This window comes from Nerophis ophidion, linkage group LG01, assembly GCF_033978795.1.
Source record: "Nerophis ophidion isolate RoL-2023_Sa linkage group LG01, RoL_Noph_v1.0, whole genome shotgun sequence".
Classification (NCBI taxonomy): Eukaryota; Metazoa; Chordata; class Actinopteri; order Syngnathiformes; family Syngnathidae; genus Nerophis; species Nerophis ophidion.
The window spans coordinates 31,958,413-31,986,234 of NC_084611.1; the positions used below are offsets into that span (position 1 = coordinate 31,958,413).

General features: G+C 40.7%; 1 protein-coding gene across 4 annotated transcripts in view; it reads left to right on the forward strand.

The window, feature by feature from the left end:
• pde4d (phosphodiesterase 4D, cAMP-specific) overlaps positions 1-27,822 on the forward strand; it is a 494,959-nt gene that overhangs the window by 314,812 nt on the left and 152,325 nt on the right. The window lies entirely within an intron of this gene.

The window sequence follows — 27,822 nt, forward strand, 5'->3', positions numbered from 1 at the left end:
GGATCAGAGCACGGTCAAGCGAACATGAATCACGACGGAATGTCAACCAGCAGGTTTCGGTGAGAAAATTGTGGTTAAAAACTCGCTTCTTACCGGAGAAAAGCTAAGCTTGTGCCGTCCATAGCTGCCGTCGACTTCCCTGAGACATTGGCGTCAAGACACCCGTGGAGACACCCTTCCGACTATCAGGTACTGTTAAACTGACTACACTAGCAACACAATAGAAAGATAAGGGATTTCCCAGAATTATCCTACTAAATGTGTCTAAAAACATCGGAATCCGTCCCAATGCAATCGCGTTCTTTTTTTTTTTGTAGTCCGTCGCTATCAATATCCTCAAACACGAATCTTTCATCCTCGCTCAAATTAATGGGGAAATTGTCGTTTTCTCGGTCCGAATAGCACTTTTTGTTGGAGACTCCCATTAAAATCAATGTGAATATGTGAGGAGCCCCCACACGTGACGTCATCGTCTGCGACTTCCGGTAGAGGCAGGGCTTTTGCAAATTTTATTGTGGATGTTCTCTACTAAATCCTTTCAGCAAAAATATGGCAATATCGCGAAATGATCAAGTATGACACATAGAATAGACCTGCTATCCCAGTTTGAATAAGAAAATCTAATTTCAGTAGGCCTTTGCCATATTTTTGCTGAAAGGATTTAGTAGAGAACATCGACGATAAAGTTTGCAACTTTTGGTCGCTAATAAAAAAGCCTTGCCTGTACCGTAAGTAGCAGACAATGTGCGCGTGATGTCACTGGCTGTAGAGCTCCTCACATCCTCACATTGTTTACAATCATGGCCACCAGCAGCTAGAGCGATTCGGACCGAGAAAGCGACTATTTCCCCATTAATTTCAGCGAGGATGAAAGATTCGTGGACGAGGATAGTGAGAGTGAAGGACTACAAAAAAAAAAAAAAACAGAGGGCAGTGGGAGCGATTCAGATGTTATTAGACACATTTACTAGGATAATTCCGGAAAATCCCTTATCTGCTTATTGTGTTACTAGTGTTTTAGTGAGAATATATGGAACCTGAAAGTCGGAGGGGTGTGGCCACGGGTGTGGTGACTGCCAGTGTCTCTGGTGGGAGGAAGTCAAAGAGTCCGCAGCTGCAGGAGGACGCAAGCTCCGCTCATGTCTATGGTAAGAGCCGACTTATTACCACAATTTTCTCACCGAAATCTGCCGGTTGACGTGGTAGAGAACAATGTTCGCTTGAACGCTCTGTTCCATAGTAAAGCTTCACCTTCGGGAATGTAAACAAGGAAACACCGGCTGTGTTTGTGTTGCTAAAGGCAGCTGCAATACACCGCTTTTCACCAACATATTTCTTCTTTGTAGTCTCCAATTATTAATTGAAGAAATTGCAAAAGATTCAGCAACACAGATGTCCAGAATACTGAGTAATTATGCGATGAAAAGCGACGACTTTTAGCCGTGAGCGGTGCTGGAAGAATATGTCCGCTACAACCGGTGTCGTCACGCGCATGCGTCATCGTTCCGCGACGTTTTCAACAGGATACGTCGTGGGAAATTTAAAATTGCAATTTAGTAAACTAAACCGGCCGTATTGGCTTATGTTGCAATGTTAATATTTCATCATTGATATATAAACTATCAGACTGTGTGGTCGGTAGTAGTGGGTTTCAGTAGGCCTTTAAGTTTGAGTCAATGACTTTTGGCCAACTACTTGCAATAAGATTTTGTTAGCCATGTTTTTTAACCGATCTTGCTCAAATTTGACATACACTTGTAAAGAACATAATGCCATGATTGTCTGTATCTCTACCCTCAACGACCATCAACAACTCCCCCTCTCCTTCCCGACTGCTGCCTTTAAGGTGATCAGACAAACACTCTCAGCTGTGTTTTCTACGCACCTGTCGCTAATCTCGAAGCCAGTCCTGGCACATCCCACTTTGCTGCAGGTCCGCAGCAACTTGTAAAAAACAAAATGTCATGGCTGTCTTGAGTTTTCAATCATTTCTACAACTCTTATTTTTTTGTGATAGAGTGAATTGGAGCACATACTTGTTGAACATTCATGAAGTTTGGTTCTTTTATGAATTTATTATGGGTCTACTGAAAATGCGAGCAAATCTGCTGGGTCAAAAGTATACATACAGCAATGTTAATATTTGGTTACATGTCCCTTGGCAAGTTTCACTGCAATAAGGCGCTTTTGGTAGCCATCCACAAGCTTCTGGTTGAATTTTTGAACACTCCTCCTGACAAAATTGGTGCAGTTCAGCCAAATTTGTTGGTGTTCTGACATGGACTTGTTCCTTCAGCATAGTCCACACGTTAAAGTCAGGACAAGGCCATTCTAAAACCTTAATTCCAGCCTGATTTAGCCATTCCTTTACCACTTTTATGTGTGTTTGGGGTCATTGTCCTGTTGGAACACCCAACTGCGCCCAAGACCCAACCTCCGGGCTGATGATTTTAAGTTGTCCTGGAGAATTTGGAGGTAATTTGTCCCATTTACTCTCTGTAAAGCACCAGTTCCATTGGCGGCAAAACAGGCCCATAGCATAATACTACCACCACCATGCTTGACGGTAGCAATGGTGTTCCTGGGATTATAGACCTCACCTTTTCTCCTCCAAACATATTGCTGAGTATTGTGGCCTAACAGCTCCATTTTTTGTTTTATCTGGCCACAGAACTGTCTTCCAGAAGGTCTTATCTTTGTCCATGTGATCAGCAGCAAATTTAGATGAGCCTTATGGTGTCGCTTCTGGAGCAAGGGCTTCCTTCTTGCATGGTAGCCTCTCAGCCCATGGCGATGCAAAACACGCTTGACTGTGGACACTGACACCTGTGTTCCATCAGCTTCCAATTCATTGCAGACCTGCTTTTTGGTGGTTCTCGGTTGACTCTTGATCATCCTGACCAATTTTCCCTCAGCGGTAGGTGAGCTCTTGCGTTTTCTTCCTGATCGTGGCAGTTACAAAACTGTGCCATTCACTTTATACTTACAAACAATTGTGTGCACAGTTGCTCTTGGGACCTTAAGCTGCTTTGAAATGTCTCCAAGTCACTTTCCTGATTTGTTCAAGTCAATGATTTGTTTTTTCAGATCCGTGCTGAGTTCCTTTGACCTTCCTATGGTCGCGTTTGTAACCGAATCTAATGACTGCATCACATGAGCCCCATTTAAATGGGCTCAGAGAAGTCAACAGGTGTCGTCAATCATAATCACCCACATGAAGTTAAGAGGCCGTGCCATGAAGCTAATTTGATATTTGATTATAACTTTTCTACATCACCAATATTTTATCATGTATGTTGCTGTATGTATACTTTTGACCCAGCAGATTTGGTCACATTGTCAGTAGACTCATAATAAACTCATAAAATAACCAAACTTCATGAATGTTTTTTGTGTAAAACAAGTACGTATGGGCTCCAATCACTCTATCAAAAAAAAAAAAGGATTGTAGAAATGATTTTGAACTCAGTACAGCCTTGACATTATGTCCTTCACAAGTGCATGTAAACTTTTGACTACGACTGTATATATATGCTTGTCAGTCCCTTGAATGTTTGTGGCAAATTTGGCAGCGATTGGACAAAACACTCTAAAGTTACAGTGCGTGTTTTGTTGAGCTGTGTGAGAAATTTCAAGTCAATCCAACATTTGGGGTTGAATAACAGCGTCGCCGTGTTGTGTTTTTGTCAAACAAATAACAGCATAGTCAACACATCAGAAGGGCATGATTTGACAACTTTTGTTTTGCAGTTGAAGTTTAGTAGATGTTATTGCTGATGCACCCTGTAGGCTTAATCCCCAGTCCTAGCTCAGACATAGTCAAGGAAACACGAGCCAAACATTTCCTGTCCTTTTTATGCCACAACAAACTGCCATAAAAAAATAACACTAATTTAATGTTTACTGCCGGCAAAAACCTTGATAACTGCTGTGTTTGTCTGGCTTTTTTCCGCTGTCTGGTTATTAGTCATCCCAAATGAGCCTGTTTGTTGTCCTTTGGGAATAGTTGTGCCATAGCTACGCTTTAAAATCAGACAAGGAAGTGCGTGTGCACAGAGCTGAGTCAGTGATGTCATCAAAAGTGGCTTGTTGGGATGTGTACGGACAGATATGGTGTTTGTTATTGTTTCATCGTTGTAACTGCCACTTTGCCTGCAGCACTCATGCACGCACTTTTTGCTCTCATACAAGGCACACCCACTACAGCAGAACGCCTAAACTGAAACAAATCAGCATTGTATTTGTTCCGATTTCGACGACATTCTTCCCAAATATCCCCTAATATCATTATATAGCCTTTATTAACTGTATAGGCCAGATCTGGGCAAATTAAGGCCCGGGGGCCACATGCGGCCCGTTGAGCTTTTCAATCTGGCCCGCCGGAAAAGTCCCAAATAATTGTTTTAGATGTTTAAGATGGAAAATGTAGCTTCCATTATGGTGTGCAGTGATGTTTTCTAATGACCATCCATCCACCAATCCATGTTCTTCCGCTTATCCGAGGTCGGGCCGCGGGGGCAGCAGCCTAAGCAGGGAAGCCCAGACTTCCCTCTCCCCACCCACTTAGTCTAGCTCTTCCCGGGGGATCCCGAGGCGTTCCCAGGCCAGCCGGGAGACATAGTCTTCCCAACGGGTCCTGGGTCTTCCCCGTGGCCTCCTACCGGTTGGACGTGCCCTAAACACCTCCCTAGGGAGGCGGTCTGGTGGCATCCTGACCAGATGCCCCAGCCACCTCACCTGGCTCCTTTCGATGTGGAGGAGCAGTGGCTTTACTTTAAGCTCCTCCCGGATGGCAGAGCTTCTCACCCTATCTCTAAGGAAGAGCCCCGCCACCCGGCGGAGGAAACTCATTTCGGCCGCTTGTACCCGTGATCTTATCCTTTCGGTCATGACCCAAAGCTCATGATCATTGGTGAGGATGGGAACGTTGATCGACCGGTAAATTGAGAGCTTTGCTTTCCGGCTCAGCTCTTTCTTCACCACAACGGATCGGTACAGCGTCCACATTACTGAAGACGCCGCACCGATCCGCCTGTCGAACTCACGATCCACTCTTCCCTCACTCGTGAACAAGACTCTTAGGTACTTGAACTCCTCCACTTGGGGCAGGGTCTCCTTCCCAACCCGGAGATGGCACTCCACCCTTTTCCGGGCGAGAACCATGGACTCGGACTTGGAAGTGCTGATTCTCATTCCGGTCGTTTCACACTCTGCTGCGAACCGATCCAGTGAGAGCTGAAGATCCCGGCCAGATGAAGCCATCAGGACCACATCATCTGCAAAAAGCAGAGACCTAATCCCGCGGCCACCAAACCGGAACCCATCAACGCCTTGACTGCGCCTAGAAATTCTGTCCATAAAAGTTATGAACAGAATCGGTGACAAAGGACAGCCTTGGTGGAGTCCAACTCTCACTGGAAATGTGTCCGACTTACTGCCGGCAATGCGGACCAAGCTCTGACACTGATCATACAGGGAGTGGACCGCCACAATAAGATAGTCCGATACCCCATACTCTCTGAACAGTCCCCACAGGACTTCCCGAGGGTCACGGTCAAATGCCTTCTCCAAGTCCACAAAGCACATGTAGACTGGTTGGGCAAACTCCCATGCACCCTCAAGAACCCTGCCGAGAGTATAGAGCTGGTCCACAGTTCCACGACCAAAAACCACACTGTTCCTCCTGAATCAGAGGTTCGACTGTCCGGCGTAGCCTCCTCTCCAGTACACCTGAATAAACCTTACCGGGAAGGCTGAGGAGTGTGATCCCACGATTTCTAATGACCATAATTCTTCAACTATACTAAGTCATTCAATGGTTGGAATCTGCATTGTATACTAGTTACTATGGTCATCTAATTACTTAATATAGTCACTATGAGGTATCTCAGAGTCTAGGTGGGATTTTTTCAGTGTTTGTTGCATTTTGGTAGCGTTTGATTGATTGTAAAAATGTTGTCAATATTCAGTGTTTTATCATTCATAGTTAGTATTGTAAATCCCACATTCTTTATGTTCATATACATTCTGGGTGTCTCATTCAGTAAAAAATATTCATATTCCGTTCCGTTTTTTAAGGCGGTCTCTCATAACGTTATTAGCTTTCAATCATTATTGTGAGGTTTTGTATTAGTGTTCCTAAAAAAAGATATATTGACCCCTAGTCGCACTGTTTTATCTAAATATGCACCCCCCGAGTAAAATAATTGCCCAGGCCTGGTATAGGCAGTTTTCAACCTTCATATAACTGTGAAAATAAGTTAATTGCTGTCAATATTACAATGTAACCATAAAGCAGTGAATATATTGAAAATAAGTGAAGACTGCAAAAACAAGATATTTAATGTTGGAACTGCGAAACGTAATTTCTTTCCGCAAATATTTATTAACTTAGATTGCAACACATTGCAAAAAAGTTGGCATAGGGGCATTTTTACCACTGTGTTACATGGCCTTTCCTTTTAACAACACTCATTAAATGTTTGGGAACTGAGGAGATAGATTTTTGAAGCTTTCCAGGTGGAATTATTTCCCATTCTTGCTTGATGTAAAGCTTAATTGGTTCAACAGTCCGGGGTCTCCGTTGTCGTATTTTAGTCTTCATAATGTGCCACACATTTTCAATGGGAGACAGGTCTGGACTACAGGCAGGCCAGTCTAGCATCCACACTATTTTACTATGAAGCCACGCTGTTGTTACACGTGCAGAATATGGCTAGGCAATGTCTTGCTGAAATAAGCAGGTGCGTCCATGAAAAAGACGTTGCTTGGATGGCAAAATTTGTTGCTCCAAAACCTGTATGTACCTTTCAGCATTAATGGTGTCTTCACAGGTGTGTAAGTTACCCATACCTTGGGCACTAATACACCCCCATAACATCACAGATGCTGGCTTTTGAACATTGCGCCTTGAACAGTCCGGATGGTTATTTTCCTCTTTGGTCCGGAGGACACGACGTCCACGGTTTCCAAAAACAATTTGAAATGTGGACTCGTCAAACCACAGGACACTTTTCCACTTTGCTTCCGTCCATCTTAGATGAGCTTGGACTCAGCGTTTCTGGGTGTTGTTGATAAATGGCTTTCTCTTTGCACAGTAGAGTTTTAACTTCCACTTACAGATGTAGCGATGAACTTAAGTTACTGACAGTGGTTTTCTGAAGTGTTCCTGAGCCCATGTGGTGATATCCTTTAAACACTGATGATGATTTTTAATTTAGTAAATGTAGTACGGTGTCTTAGGGACTGTAGGTCACAGGCATTCAATGTTGGTTTTTTCCAGATTCTCTGAACCTTTTGATGATATTACGGACCGTAGATGGTGAAATACCTGCATTCCTTGCAGCTTATTGATAAATGTTGTTGTTAAACTGTTGGACAATCGGCTCACGCATTTGTTCACAAAGTGATGATCCTGGCCCTATCCTAGTTCGTGAATGACTCAGCATTTCATGGCAGCTGCATTTATACCCAATCATGGCACCCACCTGTTCCCAACTAGCCTGTTCACTTGTGGAATGTTCCAAATAAGTGTTTCTGTTTCTCAGTCTTTTTTGCCACTTGTGCCAGCTTTTACAAACTTTTTGCAGGCATCAAATTCCAAATGAGCAAAAATTTGCAAAAAAAATAAAAGTTTTCCAGTTCGAACTTTAAGTATCTTGTCTTTGCAGTGTATTCAATTGAATATAGGTTGAAAAAGATTTCCAAATCATTGTATTCTATTTTTATTTACCATTTACACAACATGCCAACTTCACTGGTTTTGGGTTTTGTAAATATTTGTGTGGGATAATGAATAACAAAACTGCATTTGTCAGTCCCTCCACGATTTTGTGGACTATTTTTGTAATTTTTGCAACTTAAAACTAAAGCTGCAATGTATTGAGACTAATTTTTGTTCCAATAACATTGAATCACCATGTAATTTTATGAAATTTCCATCAATGTTTTAAGTGTTCCGTGTAACTTAAACCTCAAAAAGCACATGATTGCAGCCCAAACTGAAAAACAAATACCGTGATGATGTTTTACTTGTTTTATACATAAATGTTTTAAAGAAGACACTATTTAAAAGTAAAAGCATATACTCAGCGTTCACTGTCAAATTACTCTACAGGTATAATTAATTATAACTAATACTATCCATCCATCCATCCATTTTCTACCGCTTATTCCCTTTTGGGGTCGCGGGGGGCACTGGCGCCTATCTCAGCTACAATCGGGCGGAAGGCGGGGTACACCCTGGACAAGTCGCCACCTCATCGCAGGGCCAACACAGATAGACACTAATAATTTATAATTACAGAAAGAAACCACTTTTGGATGTTATAGCACGCAGCTCTGTCACTTACAAATTGCAGACATTATGTATGTTCATTTTACAATTTAAAAGACTTAAACATCCATTTATGTTCCAACACATCTACCCCCTCACGTTAAGATAATTTGTGACCTGCTGACAGCGTTCTATAGCTGCATTTTTTTTGATAAATGTGAGAAGATGAGAGATTATTCTTACACTACATCTCTTTACTCGGTCAACACTGCAAATGAGAAGTGAACTAGGCAGTCAGTATTTTGCTTTTTTTTGTATTCCACTTTAACCAGAAGGCTTAAACAGGAACCAGGCGTACAGTAGGAAAGGGATTCATATGGCCCCATTGGTCACATGAAACGTGACAATTTTTTTTTTGGGTGGTGGGTGCACTATCCACTTTAGTAGTACAGTGTTGAGTATTTTAAAATGTATTTTGTGGCAATTCCAACTTTGACCCAAATGTCAGTTGCTCTGGAGAGTGCCACTTTAGATCATTTTCAGCAGACTGCATTGAAAAATACTTACACCTCCCCTTACTCTCACACAAGATCCACCCAGGAATGGGGTTATATGAATCCCTTCCCTACTGGAGGTACACAGTGGACAGCGTTGAAAAATAATCGTCAGATGATCAAAAGCCGTTATGTGCAATCTAACACAAATGGGTTTTGCCTTTGAAGTAAAAGAATACCAAATATACAAAATCCCAAACCAGTGACGTTGGCACGTTGTGTAATTCGTAAATAAAAACAGAATACAATGATTTGCAAATCCTTTTCAACTTATATTCAATTGAATATACTGCAAAGACTAGATATTTAACGTTCAAACTGAGAAACGTAAAAACATTTTTTGCAAAAAAACTACAGTCAGGCCAGTCAAGTACCCTTTTTTGTTTTGCTAAAATAAGCAGGGGCGTCCATGATAACGTTGCTTGGCTGGCAACATACGTTCCTTCAAAACCTGTATGTACCTTTCAGCATTAATAGTGCCTTCACAGATGTGTAAGTTACCCATGCCTAGGGCACTAATACACCCCCAACCAGCTGGCCTTTAAACTTTGCGCCTTTACCAATCCGGATGGGTCTTCTCCTTATTGTTCTGGAGGACACGACATCCTTAGTTTCCTAACACAATTTGGAAATGTGGACTTGGCAGACCACAGAACACTTTTCCAATTTGCATCCGTCCATCTTAGATGAGCTTGGACTCAGCGTTTCTGCGTGTTGTTGATAAATGGCTTTCGCTTTGCATAGTAGAGTTTTAACTTGTACTTACAGATGTAGCGACAAACTGTAGTTACTGACAGTGGTTTTCTGAAGTGTTCCAGAGCCCATGTGGTGCTATCCTTTACACACTAGTGTCACTTTTTGATGCAGTACCTGCAGTACGGTGTCTGAGGGATTGAAGGTCACGGGCATTCAATGTAGCTTTTCTTCAGATTCTCTGAACTTTTTGGTGATATTACAGACCGTACATGGGGAAATCCCTGAATTCCTGATGTCAAACAAAACACAAAGAAACATACTTGTTCCGCTCCTTCAGCGTGCAGGTTTCGCAAACATCCCCCTGAGACTGCTACTGTAGCATCAGTCATCACTTGCAAAAGGAACATAATAGCAGCTGTTGTTTAGAAAACTGCACACGTCAGCTAGTTGACGTTATCCGTCCATTCTGTGCATTTTATCATCCGCAATACTTTAAATTTATGTTTTTTGAATTCCCCTAAAAGTCTGACAAAGCTGTCATTTTCCCTGTGAATGCTTTGTGCGTGTGCGAACGCTTACAGCGAATGTAGCAACGATAATACATTCGTCATGCGTGTCAGATTGAGGCATTAGTGTCGGAAACATGACTCAATTGACACGTGAGCTTCTCACGCTGCCTTTACTGTAAAGCCAGTCAACTGCATTGGTAACCAGTGGATACCATTACTGTGTTCTTGTGTGCGTATGTTTTAAGTACTGTGTTTTCTAGACTATAGAGCACACCAGTGTACAAGCCTGAGCCACAAAACTTGAGAAGAAAAAACATGTTCGATATTTTAGCCGCACCGGACTATAAGCTGCAGATGTATACGTTGCGAAATTAATTATTGACACTGAAATATTTTGTAAATGCTTATTTATATGGCTTTTTTGCCTATATTCCGATATTTTCCAAATCTTAATTACGGATATCGATATATACAGTTGGGGTATTAACATGTTATTAAGCCTAATTTTGTTGTAATGCCCCACTGGATGCATTAAACAATGTAACAAGGTTTTAGAAAATAAATCAACTCAAGTTATGAGAAAAAAATGCCAACATGGCACTGCCATATTTATCATTGAAGTCACAAAGTGAATAATTTTTTTTTAACATGCCTCAAAACAGCAGCTTGGAATTTGGTACATGCTCTCCCTGAGAGAGCATGAGAAGGTTGAGGGTGGCGGGGTTGAGGTGGGGGGCGGGGTAGCGGGGGTGTATATTGTAGTGTCCCGGGAGAATTAGTGTTGCAAGGGGTTCTGGGTATTTTTTCTGTTGTGTTTATGTTGTGTTGCGGTGCGGATGTTCTCCCGAAATGTGTTTTTCATTCTTGTTTGGTGTGGGTTCACAGTGTTGCGCATATTTGTAACAGTGTTAAAGTTGTTTATACGGCCACCCTCAGTCCGTATACACAGCGGCGTTTTAAAAAGTCATAAATTTAACTTTTTGAAACGATACCAATAATTTTGAAACCGATACCGATAGTTTCAGATGTTACATTTTAAAGCATTTATCAGGCGATAATATCGGCAGTCCGATATTATTGGACATCTCTACTTATTTACATACCTTTTATTGTTTCCAAACGGTGCCTGTAACACGGCAGTAAAACGGCTGACCAAACAAAACAGATGTCATTGTCATGGACCCACGAGCTGCGAAAGCTAGCTCTCAGATCAGCTAAACAGACTCAGTAACTCCACCGTGACATTTTGGTGAATTTCCTGAGGGATTTGTGAAACTGAAACAATACAAACATAATGGCATTGTAAGTTAATAAAAATAACACAGACACTTGAAACGTGTTAGCATATTAGCTGATGCTAACGACGCTAGCTTAATGACATTATGATAGTATGTACATATATGCATGAAAACACTACGATCGAACGTGAACGTTTAGTAAGTAATCAATCAACCAATAAATACCTTTTATTGTCATCAATCAATCAATCAATGTTTACTTATATAGCCCTAAATCACTAGTGTCTCAAAGGGCTGCACAAACCACAACACAAACCACTACGACATTCTTGGTAGGCCCACATAAGGGCAAGGAAAACTCGCACCCAGTGGGACGTCGGTGACAATGATGACTATGAGAACCTTGGAGAGGAGGAAAGCAATGGATGTCGAGCGGGTCTAACATGATACTGTGAAAGTTCAATCCCTAATGGATCCAACACAGTCGCGAGAGTCCAGTCCCAAGCGGATCCAACACAGCAGCGAGAGTCCCGTTCACAGCGGAGCCAGCGGGAAAACATCCCAAGCGGAGGCGAATCAGCAGAGCAGAGATGTCCCCAACCGATACACAGGCAAGCAGTACATGGCCACCGGATCGGACCGGACCCCCTCCACAAGGGAGAGTGGGACATAGGAGAAAAAGAAAACAAACGGCAGATCAACTGGTCTAAAAAGGGAGTCTATTTAAAGGCTAGAGTATACAAATGAGTTTTAAGGTGGGACTTAAATGCTTCTACTGAGGTGGCATCTGGAACTTTTACCGGGATAAGAGGGGGATGGTGGTGGGCACAGTCAGATGTCTGAAGAGTATAATTGCATTAGTTATATTGTAAAACTTGCAAATTTTGATTGACGGGACGAATGAAAAAAACCCTACAAGTGGAAACGCTACGGACGACTAGACAGAACATCACTTCTACTTCCGGTTCCAGGCCCTAAACAGAAGGAAATACTGTCGAAGTTCAACCCGCACCACATGCAGGGAGCGAACTCGTTCAAAAGATGGCGCCACAGCAGAGACAATAACAGCCCTTTTCAGTGTATGTCAGTGTTTTATGAAAACTATTAGTTGAATGCAAAGAAAAATTGCAGGGTTCAAAATATAGGAAAAAAGTAGCGGCTTCTAATCCGTAAAATACGGTAATTTAGATATTGATAAATACATTACAAATAATTTTCAGCAGATGTCTTCAACAGGGATTCCATGACCACACAGATATACTGTATAATGCACTAAATATGACTGTAATCAAGACAAGTATTACCACAATTAAAGCTTTATTTTAGACCTTTAAGTTAATGAGGTCCGAGAGCCAGCTCCAGCTCGTGGTGCCCAAGACCAGACTTCAAACCAGCGGAGATAGGGCCTTCCCTGTGGTCGGCCCTAAACTCTGGAACACTCCGCCCCACCATGTGCGAACTGCTCCTACTGTACAGTGGAGTGTTTTAAGTCTCCTCTTAAGGCCCACTTTTATTCTTTGGCTTTTAACACTATGTGAGTTGTGTGATCCTCTGTGTTTTAAACATTTTGACTTCTATTCATTGTTTCAATTGGTTTTACACTTTAAAATCGTTTTTAATCATATTTATTTTTATATTGTTTTTATATTCATTTTGTATTGTTTTTTATTCAGTCATTGGTGGAGCTAAGGATAATGATTGAATATTGTTTTTAATATTGTTGTGCAGCACTCAGGAAACATTTCTGTTGTTTAAATGTGCTATACAAATAACGTGGATTGGATTGATTTATTGGATAATTATCTGCCTATGTCATGGGTGTCATTTTGCCATTGAGGCAATATCAAATTAACATTAAAGCTGGCCCACCGATATTATACAGTGGCACCGACACCGCATTCACTGCTTATACTCATACTTACCAACCCTCCCAATTTTCCTGGAAGACTCCCGAAGTTCAGTGCCGCTCCCGAAAATCTCCCGGGGCAACCATTCTCCCGACAACAATATTGGGGTTGTGCCTTGAAGGCACTGCCTTTAGCTTTCTCCACAACCTGTCGTCATGTCCGCTTTTCCTCCATGCAAACAGCTTGCCGGCCAAGCCACATAATATATGCGGCTTGTACACACACACATATTTGATCAACAGCCATACAGGTCTTACTGAGGGTGGCCGTATAACCAACTTTAACACTGTTACAAATATGCGCCACACTGTGAACCCACACCAAACAAGAATGACAAACACATTTCGGAAGAACAACCGCACCGTAACACAACATAAACACAACAGAATAAATACCAAGAACCCATTGCAGCACTAACTCTTCCGGGACGCTACAATATACACCCCCGCTACCACCAAACTCCGCCAATCCCCAAACCCGACCACCTCTTTATTTTATTTTCAAATTTATTAGCCTGTGGAAAATTTAATGTTGATATTTACTTTAAAAAATTTACTTCACTAAATACAGTTTGTCGCTACATCTGTGATTGCAAGTTAAAGCTCTACTATGCAAAGCGAAAGCCATTTATCAACAACATCCGCCGGCTTCTCTGGGCCCGAGATCATCTAAGATGGACTGATGCAAAGTGGAAAAGTGTTCTGTGGTCTAACGAGTCCACATTTCAAATTGTTTTTGGAAATATTCGACATCGTATCATCCGGACCAAAGGGGAAGCGAACTGACTGTTATCGACGCAAAGTTCAAAAGCCAGCATCTGTGATGGTATGGGGGTGCATTAGTGCCCAAGGCATGGGTAACTTACATACCTGTGAAGGCACCATTAATGCTGAAATGTACATACAGGTTTTGGAACAACATATGCTGCCATCTAAGCCCCTACTTATTTCCGCAAGACAATGCCAAGCCACATTTAGCACGTGTTACAACAGCGTGGCTTCGTAAAAAAAGAGTGGGGCTACTTTCCTGGCCCGCCTGCAGTCCAGACCTGTCTCCCATCGAAAATGTGTGGCGCATTATGAAGCGTAAAATACGACAGCGGAGACCGCGGACTGTTGAACGACTGAAGCTCTACATAAAACAAGAATGGGAAAGAATTCCACTTTCAAAGCTTCAACAATTAGTTTCTTCAGTTCCCAAACGTTTATTGAGTGTTGTTAAAAGAAAAGGTGATATATCACAGTGGTGAACATGACCTTTCCCAAATACTATAGCACGTGTTGCAGCCATGAAATTCTAAGTTAATAACTTTTTGCAAAAAAAAAAAAGTTTATGAGTTTGAACATTAAATATCTTGTCTTTATAGTGAATTCAATTGAATATGGGTTGATTTGCAAATCATTGTATTCTGTTTTTATTTACCTCTCTAACACCACTCTGTATTTGAGTTTGACACGACTGGCGGATGTTGTTACCCACAGGTTTGTGTGAGCTAATCAGCACACTGGCCGCCCTCACTCAAAAGAAATGATTTGCTTCCAACCAAATAATCCCAAAAACAAAAGTGCCACGTATATTTTTGACTAGAGTTAGGTTTCAAGTTTTCAAACGAGACACACCGCATAATTCATTTTGGGTGTGGCACATGTGGTTATGGCGGAATACAATTTGGAAAAAGTCACTCTTTCCCATCAGACGGTGACGATAGTGACACCATGACACACGCACACATTTGCGCTGCTCAGTGGTGTGCACCGTGGGAAAAGTATTGTGATGCAATAAGTCACATGTCTTTGATTAAAGAAAAGCTATCTAAATGAGTATGGTTTAACCTCTTAAGGCCCAAGCTGTTTGTTTACATGCTTTATTTTTTATTTCTCTTTGCTATTTAGGCTTATTGGACCCTAATTAGAATAAAAACCAGAAATCATCTTTTGATATGACGTACTTAGTCCAAAAGTAACAAACGTGTACTTCATGTGAAAGTGACATGCACATTTTTATTTTTACACTTTTTTCCCCCCAAATTAATTCCATTGTACGTTATACTCTTCTGACACCACCAGATGGCAGAATAAGTGTCCACATAAGTGGCCATAAGACCCCAATTCAGTAGTGTACACAATTTTGGAAATAAGAGCTAAAAGGTGCTGTCCACGCATGTGGCCACTAAGGCCTTTTTACAGGTTTTAAAGAGGAGGGTTTATTTTGTGGTGAAAGAGAAAGGACACATTTTTCACACATTTCCAATATTTCTCTTTGCTTTTGGGTCAATTGACTTTCTTAGCTCATATTTCTTGGCTCTGGTGTGAGATAGGAAGACAAAACAATATAATGTCACCATGTCTCATGGTCTTATCACGCTCCTACCGCACTTTGGATTACCGTGTCTTTCGGATTATAAATCGCAGTTTTTTTTCATAGTTTGGTTGTGATTTATACCCTGGAGCGATTTATGTGTGAAAATATTAAATTACCGTAAAATATCAAATAATATTATTTAGATCAGTGGTTCTCAACCTTTTGTCAGTGATGTACCCCCTGTGAAATTTTTTTTAATGCAAGTACCGCCTAATCTGAGCAAAGCATTTTTGGTTGAAAAAAAGAGATAAAGAAGTAAAATACAGCACTATGTCATCAGTTTCTGATTTATGAAATTCTATCACAGTGCAAAATATTGCTCAAAAAGATATAAAAATAACTAAAAACGTGTTGAAAAATAAACAAGTGATTCAATTATAAATAAAGTTTTCTACACATAGAAGTAATCATCAACTTAAAGTGCCCTCTTTGGGGATTGTAATAGAGATCCATCTGGATTCATGAACTTAATTCTAAACATTTCTTCACAAAAAAATAAATCTTTAACATTAATATTTATTGAACATGTCCACAAAAAATCTAGCTGTCAACACTGAATATTGCATCGTTGCATTTTTTTCACAGTTTATGAACTTACATTCATATTTTGTTGAAGTATTTATTATTCAATAAATATATTTATAAAGGATATTTTTTTTGTTGCTATTGTTAGAATATTTTTTTAAAATCTCACGTACCCCTTGGCATACCTTCAAGTATCCCCAGGGGTACGTGTACCCCCATTTGAGAACCACTGACATAAGAGACTAGGCGTATATCAGCAATCGTCACACACACACACACACACACACACACACACACACACACACACACACACACACACACACACACACACACACACACGTCAACCAATAACAATTTTGCGGGGGCGGGTCATGGCAGAAGTGCATTGTGGAAAAAAAAGATCCTACCTGCTACTACAGATTGTTTGGTAAACATAAAGCTTTTTCTATATGTTATAGTTATTTGAAAGACTCTTACCATAATATGTTACGTTAACATATCAGGCACCTTCTCAGTTGGTTATTTATGCGTCATATAACGTACACTTATTCAGCCTGTTGTTCACTATTCTTTATTTATTTTAAATTGCCTTTAAAATGTCTATTCTTGGTGTTGGATATTATCAAATAAATTTCCCCAAAAAATGCAACTTATACTCTAGTGCGACTTATATATGTTTTTTTCCTTCTTTATTATGCATTTTCGACCGGTGCGACGTATACTCCGGAGCGACGTATAGTCCGAAAAATACGGTACTCTTTCTGCCAATTACTTTTGAGTTGAGTTTGTGTTTATTTGGAACATGCAAGCATACAACATGATACGTCACAATTTCCAGTGTCTCTATTCGACACGTTCAAAAAGGAGTAGGAAGAAGCTGAGTTTTTTTTAATCCTATCCCTGTTCCTTTACATATCAGTTTCTAAAATGTTTGTTCACTTCCTGTTCTCAATTTCTTCACAATATACTTTTTAAAGTAATAACATTGAAAATAGATTAATAAATAAATAATAATTAATGGTGAAGTAAGTAACAATTATCTGAAAAAATTAATGGATGGATGTAATAATTTCAGTATGTTTATCATGGTTCTTCTTTGTACTTTGTAAACACTTTAAGTTTGAAGAGTTTCTTGAAGTGGATTATATTAGTACATTGTAGTGTAGTAACTATCCTAATATTTTGGTAGCGGTACTAAAATTATTTAGATACTTTTCGGTACTTCTTTGTACTTTTCTAAATAAATGAGACCAAAAAAAATGCATTATTGGCTTTATTGTAACAAAAAAAATCTTAGAGTACATTACACATATGTTTCTTATTGCAAGTTTGGCCTTAAATAAAATAGTGAACACACCAGACTTGTCTTTTAGTAGTAAGTACACAAACAAAGGCTCCTAATTAGTCTGCTGACATATGCCGTAACATATTGTGTCATTTATCATTCTATTATTTAGTCAACATTATTAAGGACAAGTGGTAGAAAATGGTATTATTGGTAGAAAGTGGTATTATTATACTTGCTTATTTACTGTTAATATCTGCTTACTTTCTCTTTAACATGTTCTATCTACACTTCTGTTAAAATGTAATAATCACTTATTCTTCTGTTGTTTGGATGCTTTACATTAGTTTTAGATGATACCACAAATTTAGGTATCAATCCGATACCAAGTCGTTACAGGATCATGCATTGGTCATATTCAAAGTCCAGGGAGATATTTCCTGATTTTATAAACACAATATACATTTTAAAAAAAAGAAGGAGGATGTGATGCCAACAAGTATCGACTAAATACATGCCTGTACTTTATATCATTACAGTGGATGTTAGGTGTAGATCCACCTATGGCGTTTGTTTACATTGTGACGCCGGTGAGCTACGGTGTGTAGTGAAGCATGTTTAGCTATTCCTTGTCCTGCAGGGATGATACTTGTAAAAAACGTACTTTATTTGTCGCCATGGAGGCGAGGATAAGTGATTTAGAAGTAGCTAAATCAGCTACTAGGTAGCTAGCTAGCCATGTCTTAAAGCACCTCTTCCTGAGGGTGTTTCAGTTTTATAACTTCACTTTTATCGATAGTTTTTAAGCCAAAATGCATCCGTTCTCCCCTTTCTGTCCACACACTGTGTCTGCTTGTAAGTACTCTGATATTGTGCGCTGCCGAACATGCTTGTCTGCTTGTAAACCAGCAATGACACGGTGTGACGACGACGCGGGCGTGGGGGGCGTGCGGGACCTGTACGTTTCAGAGGCGGCATAGTACTGAAAATTATTCATTAGTATTGCGGTACTATACTAATACCGGTATAGCCTACAACCCTAGTATATTGTTTGATTCCTTTGCTTAATCCATTCCATAATTAATTCCACATACTGATATACTGAAGGTTTTAAGTGTTGTACGTGCGTACAAATGTTTTAAATAACATTTTTCTATAAGATTATATTCCTCCTCTTTTATTGAGAAGAATTGTTGTACATTCTTGGGTAGCATATTGTAGTTTGCTTTCTTCATAAGGTTAGTGCATGTGCCTCACAATACGAAGGTCCTGAGTAGTCCTGCATTCAATGCCGGGCTCGCAATCTTTCTGTGTGGAGTTTGCATGTTCTCTCCGTGACTGCGTGGGTTCCCTCCGGGAACTTTGGCTTCCTCCCACCGCCAAAGACATGCACCTGGGGATAGGTTGATTGGCAACACTAAATTGGCCCTAGTGTGTGGATGTGAGTGTGAATGATGTCTGTCTATCTGTGTTGGCCCTGTGATGAGTTGGCGACTTGTTCAGGGTGTACTCCGCCTTCCGCCCGAATGCAGCTGAGATAGGCTCCAGCACCCCCTGCGAACCCGAAAGGGACAAGCGGTAGAAAATGGATGGATAATTTAGCTTTGAAAATGGCGTCTTTTTACTGCCGCCCAACTCCAGCATCCATCCTTCCTTCTTGCTGCATGTGCTTGTTGCTCTGACACTTAATAGGTTCTCCACACTCTCTCCATGGTCCCACACATTGTAGAACCCTCCAACGTGCAGCAAGTGATGAGAATGTGAGACTTATCATACGCAGCATAATGTAGTGTCTTTAGTGGCGTGTTTCATTGATTAAGAAACAACTCCAAGCATGGCTGTTACTCACCGATTCGTCTCGTTTTCATTTGCATGGACGCTAACTGGGAATGCCCCTAACCCCCCCCCCAGCTCACAAGACCTCTTGCTTTTCAGAGGAACTCTGATAAAACGCATTCGAGCAATTCCACAGAACTTGAAATGTACCACCCAGATTTTATATCATATGAGTTGGAACTCAATGATGGCATGTTTTCAATTCACATTGGAATGTTTTCCTTCATTGTAATTACTATGGTTTTAGTTTCGATTTTGGATTAAACTGTCACCATTTTTTAAACTGAGATGCTTTAGATCAGGGCTGTCAAACTCATTTTAGATTGGGGCCCACATGGAGAAAAATCGACTCCCAAGCAGGTAAAATCACGGCAGGATAACTTAAAAATAAAGACAACTTCAGATTGTTTTTTTTGTTTGTTTAAAAATAGAACAAGCACATTCTGAACATCAAATCATTTTTTAATTTTACACTTACATGTTGCTGTTAATAGTATATATACTTTATTTGTTGTTATTTATATTTTATGAATAAATTATGTGATAATACTTATCAGTCAACTCATTTGTGTTAATTTTAGTGATGGCCGATGATATCGGACTGCCGATATTATCGGCCGATAAATGCTTTAAAATGTGATATCGGAAATCATCAGTATAAGTTTCAAAAAGTAAAATGTATTACTTTTCAAAACGCCGCTGAACGGATTTTCACACACACACAAGTGAATGCAAGCATACTTGGTCAACAGTCATACAGGTCACACTGAGGGTGGCCGTATAATCAACTTTAACACTGTTACAAATATGCGCCACACAGCGAACCCACACCAAACAAGAATGACAAGCACATTTCGGGAGAACATCCGCACCGTAACACAACATAAACACAACATAACAAATACCCAGAACCCCTAGGAGCTCTAACTCTTCCGGGACGCTACAATATCCACCACCCAGCTTTTAATGCATCCGGCGGGGCATCACAACAAAATGAGGCATAACAATGTGTTAATTCCACGACTGTATATATCGTTGTCGGCTGATATCGGAATCGGTAATTAAGAGTTGGACAATATCGGAATATCAGATATTGGGAAAAAAGCCATTATCGGACATCGCTAATTCTATCAAGAGAAAAAATAATATCAAAATCAAATTACAGGATGTTATTTATGTAGTTTGATCATCTACAAAGACACAAATAATTGCTCTTGCCACATCTAGTGGACACATTTGGAACAGCGGTTTCTATCATTTTAAAAATTTCAGCTCATTTTTATACTCAGCAAACAGATCCCACGGGCTGGATAAAACCTGTTTGAGGGCCTGATCTGGCCCGCGGGCCGTACGTTTGACACCCCTGGTTTAGATGCTTCACTCTTGCTTTTGCTTCACAATTTAATGACTATTTTGGATGGACACCAAGCGTTCCTATACATATAATGAAATGTGAGTACAGTGCTGTTTGAAATGCACTCATTGTGGTCTGTTAATCAACACAAATGATTCCTGGCAAATATAATTTTAATTTAATTTAATTCAATTCAATTCCAATTTATTTTGTCCATACCTGTATGTGGCAAGATTTGGATTTTTTTTTCAAGTCAGTGTGAACCATTTATTTTTTCTAAATCCAACCAGGACCTCTTTGTAAGTGGACTTAAATCTAATATGTTTTTGATGCAATTTAAGTCTGGACGATAGGGGTTTCGTCCGACCTATATTTCGTCAAAAGGTGACAAATGTCACATTTATTCGCCAATTAACAAAAGAAGTTGGTGGTTAGCAGTTTTGTGCACTATTGTGCTCTGAATTTTGGTTTTCTTCCCTATTGTAAATGTTTCTTATTATGTTAGATGGTTGTTTTTAATAACTGGTTGAAAATAAGTGATTGTATTAGTTAGACTACACAGTTACGGTGTGCAAGCATGCTTTGACTTTCTTGACTCTTTTCAAATTTGTTGTGTTGAGTTCAAATTTTTAAAATTGCTGTTGTTATTAACTGGCAGGAGGAGCAATGTCATCAAATATATGACATTGCGCGGCAGTGAAATTTAAAGTTATAGATCATTTGGAGTAGTCCGGGTTATTTTTGATGGATATTTCTAATCGTGCAAGGTGGTGCTTATCAGTAATAACTGGCAAGAGGAGCGATCACATTTATTGCACAATGTCTCAGTTTTGCGTCCTGTGTGCTTTGAATTTAGGGATTGTTTCAACTTATCTTTTTCTTTTGTTATGTAAAATTAATGTTTTTTCATAAGTAGTAGGGAGTAGCAATTGTATTAAGCAGATGACATATCTACTTTGTGTGCCAGTATTCTTTGAATTTGTAGATTATTTACAGTTGTTCTGGTCATTTTTACTGTTTATGGTGGCTGTTAACATCATTAACCGGCAGGAAGAGCAACCACATTGATTATACCACACATTACGCGCCAGTAAAATTCAAAGTTACAGATTATTTGGAGTTCTTTGTGTTATATTTTCTGGATATTATTAATTATGCTAATAATTGGCGTGAGGAGCGATCACATTAATTGCACAATGTCCCAGTTTTGCGCACTATTGTGCTCTGAATTTTGGTTTGGTTTCCTATTGTAAATCTTTCTTACTATGTTAGGTGGTTGTTTTTAATAACTGGTTGAAAAATAAGTGATTGTATTAGTTAGACTACACAGTTATGTTGTGCAAGCATGCTTTGACTTTCTAAACTATTTCCAAATTGTTGTGTTAAGTTTTAATGTTTAAAGTGGCTGTTGTCATTAACTGGCAGGAGGAGCAATTGCATCGAATATATGACTTGGCGCGGCAGTGAAATTTAAAGTTATAGATTATTTGGACTAGTCCGGGTTATTTCTGATGGATCTTACTAATCATGCAAGGTGGTGCTTATCAGTAATAACTGGCAAGAGGAGCGATCACATTTATTGCACAATGTCTCAGTTTTTCGTCCTGTGTGCTTTGAATTTGGGGATTTTTTCAAATTATCTTTTTCTTTTGTTATGTAAAATTAATGTTTTTTCATAAGTAGTAGGGAGTAGCAATTGTATTAAGTAGACGACACATCTACTTTGTGTGCCAGTATGCTTTGAATTTGTAGATTATTTACAGTTCTGGTCATTTCTACTGTTTATGGTGCTTATGAAGATGGCGCCAGCTTGTTCGGCGAGTCGTCTGTCTCGACTGGTCAGTCAAACTGTCATGTCCTGTTGATCATGTTTAGTTTGGCTATGTTCTGTTTGGTTTTTTGATGGTTTTAAGTTCATGTTTTTTTTTCACTCCCTTCTTTGTTTCCATGACAACCCATTAATTTTCACCTGTCCTCATGTCATGCATCTGATTCATTTGGACTCATGCACCCGTTGTCAATCACCACATCACTATTTAAGCCTGCAGTTGCCAGGCAGTCAGGCTGGCGACATCACCCTCTATACACCCTTGTTATTCATGCTGATGATCAATGCTGCTCTTTTTCATGCTCTTTTCTCGTTCCAAGTAAGTTTTCTTTATTCATGCCATAGTTTGCAAGTTTTGTTTTATGTCCATAGTTCTGCCTTTGTACGGGTTTTTATTTATACCCTTTGTTTTTCTAGTACTTTTGAGTGTTGAAATTAAAAGACATCATTACCTTCACGCCATGTCCGATCCAGTCGCTTCGCACCTCGGGAAAACAATCCACACCATAGTCCTAGTCTTGACACAAACAAAGCCTCTTCAATGACACAAAAGAGTTAGTTAGAGCTAACCTTCGAGGCAGAGATCAGAGTTAACAATATTTGACCAATGAAGACTTTGATGTCAGCGCCCTACGAATTTTATTCTCAGATATTAATGTGCAGGTGTAGCAACATGACATCGTCCTTCCATAACCACATGAACAATTCCAGAGTGATGTGGCGCGCCACAAAAGCTCCAGAGGCGGCTCAGCCGTCGCATTCATTCTAAAATGTCAATTTTTCTTTTTCAATTCGATTTATCAGGCTGCGCCTTCCGCAGCAGCAGCTGCGACACAGGCCGCTCAATCTGCCGTCCATCGCCCCGCACAAAGGCGAAGGCGATGGCGACATACAGATCAATGAGAAAGAAAGATGGAGAGGGCCGTCTGGCACCTTCCCACAACCATGACGCATGTTTTTGGGAAGAAATTGGGAGCGTCACAGCTGTACTGATTGGTCAAGAGTGAAAAACTAACATCGCACCGAATGATTGGTTTTGATTGGAACTCTCGCAGCTGTTTTCTTGTAATCACTTTGAGAACTGCTCATAATACTTAGGTTCACTTTTGTAGCCAGAGTCCACATATTAAACTCTTAGTATAATATAGTATTGTGTGTTTCTAGACCACCGTATAGTACAACTAGAGATGTCCGATAATGGCTTTTTTGCCAATATCCCGATATTGTCCAATTTCGATATCAACCGATACCGATATATTTACAGTCTTGGAATTAACACATTATTATGCCTAATTTTGTTGTGATGCCCTGCTGGATGCATTAAATAATGTAAGAAGGTTTTCCAAAACAAATCAACTCAAGTTATGGAAAAAAAATGCCAACATGGCACTGCCATATTTCTTATTGAAGTCACAAAGTGCATAATTTTTTTTTTAACATTCCTCAAAACAGCAGCTTGGAATTTGGGACATGCTCTCTCTGAGAGAGCATGAGGAGGTTGAGGTGGGCGGGGTATATGTATGTTTGTATATGTATGACCTATATTGAGTAAAACATGCTTGAAAGTAGAATATCAACCATTGCAAAGCTGTGTCACTAACACTCACAAGTATAAAACAACTTTTTTAAAGTAATAATTTCTTATTTCAAGCATGTAAAAAAAATAAATCATGACTGACACAACTGTGTCTCATATTAAAACAGATGACAGCCAAATGGACTTTGCAGTTTTATTTTCAATGAAACAATAGAAAATACAGTTGTAGTAATACAGTTGTTATTAGTGACAATATCCTTAGTTTAAAGTATTTTTGGGTTCATTGAGGTTAGCGAATTTAACTTGTTTTGGAAAGTCTTGACAAGCCAAATGTTCTTGTTCTATTGGCAGATAATTTTGCTAAGGTGAAATAAAATACCGTTATTTTTTGTATTTTGGTTTTTGAACACTGACTTTTTGCAGTGTGGGTTTCATTATGTAAAATGCTTTAAGTCACTAGAGAAACAGCGCTATATAAATGTAACTCACTTCACTTCACTACAACTGTCACCAAATTCCTCTAAACTTGGTTCCTTTGTCCCCGAATGCTGAAGACTGTGCAAAACGGAGAATTACCTCAGTGGTGGCGATGACTCAGGGTGCCACTGTGCAGCCATGTACGTCAGTCTTTGACCCAAACAAAACCTGAGGCTAGCGGAGAGATGTTATCACGACCAGGTCCTTCCTGCGCGAACAAAGGAGTGCCGCGCTTCAATAGTGCCACCGCTGCTAATAAATAGCAATGAAAGAAAACAATGTCGAGGGGTCACGTTTGAAGACTGCAGTCAATTAATGTGTACGTCCTGCTTTTGAGCTTATTGGCTGTAACCTCTGTCACACTTGGACTGCTGAACTTGTCCGTGTTAAAATAGCACCGAGTGGAGTGCAGACAACCCTGATCACTAAGACTGGAAGTAAGGTTAGGCGATGTATTGATATACGCGATATATCGCGGGTTTGTCTCTGTGCGATATAGAAAATGACTATATCGTGATAATAGAGTATACGTTCTCACGCAGTCGCTTTTAGCTGTGGGCATTACACTACAGGCTCGTCCCACTCTTTCCTGTCTCTCCTCTAACAGACAGCAAGCGCACCTTCTTACATACGTCACATACGTATACGCCCTCGCGGAGCAGAGAGGTAGCAGCATGGGTAACGTTAGCTGTGATGCTAGCGGAGCCGTGCGAGTGGTAATACGAGACAAAGAAGGTGCGAATCTGGTAACAAATGAAGGAAGAATTTATTGCCAAGAAAAACAGCCGGGGGTCCATCGTCTAGCGGTGGTTTGGCTTCAAGCGGTAATATGTCGAACAGACAACCGTAATTTGTCACGTGTGGGGCAAAAGCGTTGCTACGAAAAGTAGCATTACAGCTAATATGTAGCATCATTTGAAAAGTCACCTGCTAGAGAATGAAGAGTGCTTTCTCCGCATTTCAACATCCGAAAATGCCGAGGCAAACATTTCCAGATCAACTCCGTATTAAAAAAATTGTCAACAACAGAAGGAGACAACATCCGCAGGAACCTGCCACATAGCGAAGGATGAACACTAATTGATTTCCTAATATGCAGCTCATTTTTATTTGACAGTTATTGAAATATGTTGTGTGACATCATGCACAAAAGTGCACTTTATTTGTTTTAAACTACTGTAGTGGCGTTCTGTACAAAAATTGCACTTTATTTTAGTGTTGTTCTGAAATGTCATTTTAGGGACATCATGCACAAAAGTGCACTAATAGCTTGTTTTAAAATGTCTTTGACAATCTTGCACTTTCTGTTTTGGAAATGGCGAATGTTTGTGCCACTGCTTAATAACTGTTGAATAAATACAGTTTTGGTCAATTGACTTAGTTGTGATTTCTCTCTCTATATGAAAGTTTAAAATGAGCATATATTAATGCAGTATGAACAAGAATGTTTTAATGTAGACACATAGAATCATCATACTGCTGTGATTATATGCATCAAGAGTTCGTTCATTCAAGACTAAGGCAAAACACAGAGATATATATCGTGTATCGTGACATGGCCTAAAAATATCGAGATATTAAACAAAGCCCATATCGCCCAGCCCTAACTGGAAGGTTGAACACATTCCAGTACGCTGTATTAAAAACAGTACAACAGTCTCAGCTTTAGTAACGGTGTTGCACAAACAGGATTTATGTCATATTTTTCTATTCTCTTATTGTTCCAGAAGTGTAAAAACAAGTTAACCTCTGTAAAGCATAACAACTGGATATGTCCGATAATGGCTTTTTTTGCCGATATCCGATATTCCGATATTGTCCAACTCTTACTGATATCAACCGATACCGATATATACAGTCGTGGAATTAGCACATTATTATTCCTAATTTTGTTGTGATGCCCCGCTGGATGCATTAAAGAATGTAACTTTAAAACTACTACTAACTTTAAAAAAATTACGTGTTCCAGTTCGAACGTTAAGTATCTTGTCTTTGCAGTCTATTCAATTAAATATAGGTTGAAAAGGATTTGCAAATCATTGTATCCTGGCAGACCGGGGTGGTGGTTCCTCTCTTTAAGAAGGGGGACCGGAGGGTGTGTTCCAACTATCGTGGGATCACACTCCTCAGCCTTCCCAGTAAGGAGGCTACACCGGATAGTCGAACCTCTGATTCAGGAGGAACAGTGTGGTTTTCGTCCTGGTCCTGGAACTGTGGACCAGCTCTATACTCTCCGCAGGGTTCTTGAGGGTACATGGGAGTTTGCCCAACCAGTCTACATGTGCTTTGCGGACTTGGAGAAGGCATTCGACCGTGTCCCTCGGGAAGTCCTGTGGGAAGTGCTCAGAGAGTATGGGGTACCGGACTGTCTTATTGTGGCGGTCCGCTCCCTGTATGATCAGTGTCAGAGCTTGGTCCGCATTGCCGGCAGTAAGTCGGACACATTTCCAGTGAGGGTTGGACTCCGCCAAGGCTGTCCTTTGTCACCGATTCTGTTCATAACTTTTATGGACAGAATTTCTAGGCGCAGTCAAGGCGTTGAGGGGTTCCGGTTTGGTGACCGCAGGATTAGGTCTCTGCTTTTTGCAGATAATGTGGTCCTGATGGCTTCATCTGACCGGGATCTTCAGCTCTCACTGGATCGGTTCGCAGCCGAGTGTGAAGCGACCGGAATGAGAATCAGCACCTCCAAGTCCGAGTCCATGGTTCTCGCCCGGAAAAGGGTGAAATGCCATCTCCGGGTGGGGGAGGAGACCCTGCCCCAAGTGGAGGAGTTCAAGTACCTAGGAGTCTTGTTCACGAGTGGGGGAAGAGTGTGGATCGTGAGATCGACAGGCGGATCGGTGCGCCGTCTTCAGTAATGCGGACGTTGTACCGATCCGTTGTGGTGAAGAAGGAGCTGAGCCGGAAGGCAAAGCTCTCAATTTACCGGTCGATCTACGTTCCCATCCTCACCTATGGTCATGAGCTTTGGGTCATGACCGAAAGGATAAGATCACGGGTACAAGCGGCCGAAATGAGTTTCCTCCGCCGTGTGGCGGGGCTCTCCCTTAGAGATAGGGTGAGAAGCTCTGCCATCCGGGAGGAACTCAAAGTAAAGCCGCTGCTCCTTCACATCGAGAGGAGCCAGATGAGGTGGTTCGGGCATCTGGTCAGGATGCCACCCGAACGCCTCCCTAGGGAGGTGTTTAGGGCACGTCCAACCGGTAGGAGGCCACGGGGAAGACCCAGGACACGTTGGGAAGACTATGTCTCCCGGCTGGCCTGGGAACGCCTCGGGATCCCCCGGGAAGAGCTAGACGAAGTGGCTGGGGAGAGGGAAGTCTGGGTTTCCCTGCTTAGGCTGTTGCCCCCGCGACCCGACCTCGGATAAGCGGAAGAAGATGGATGGATGGATGGATGGATGTATCCTGTTTTTATTTACGATTTACACAATGTGC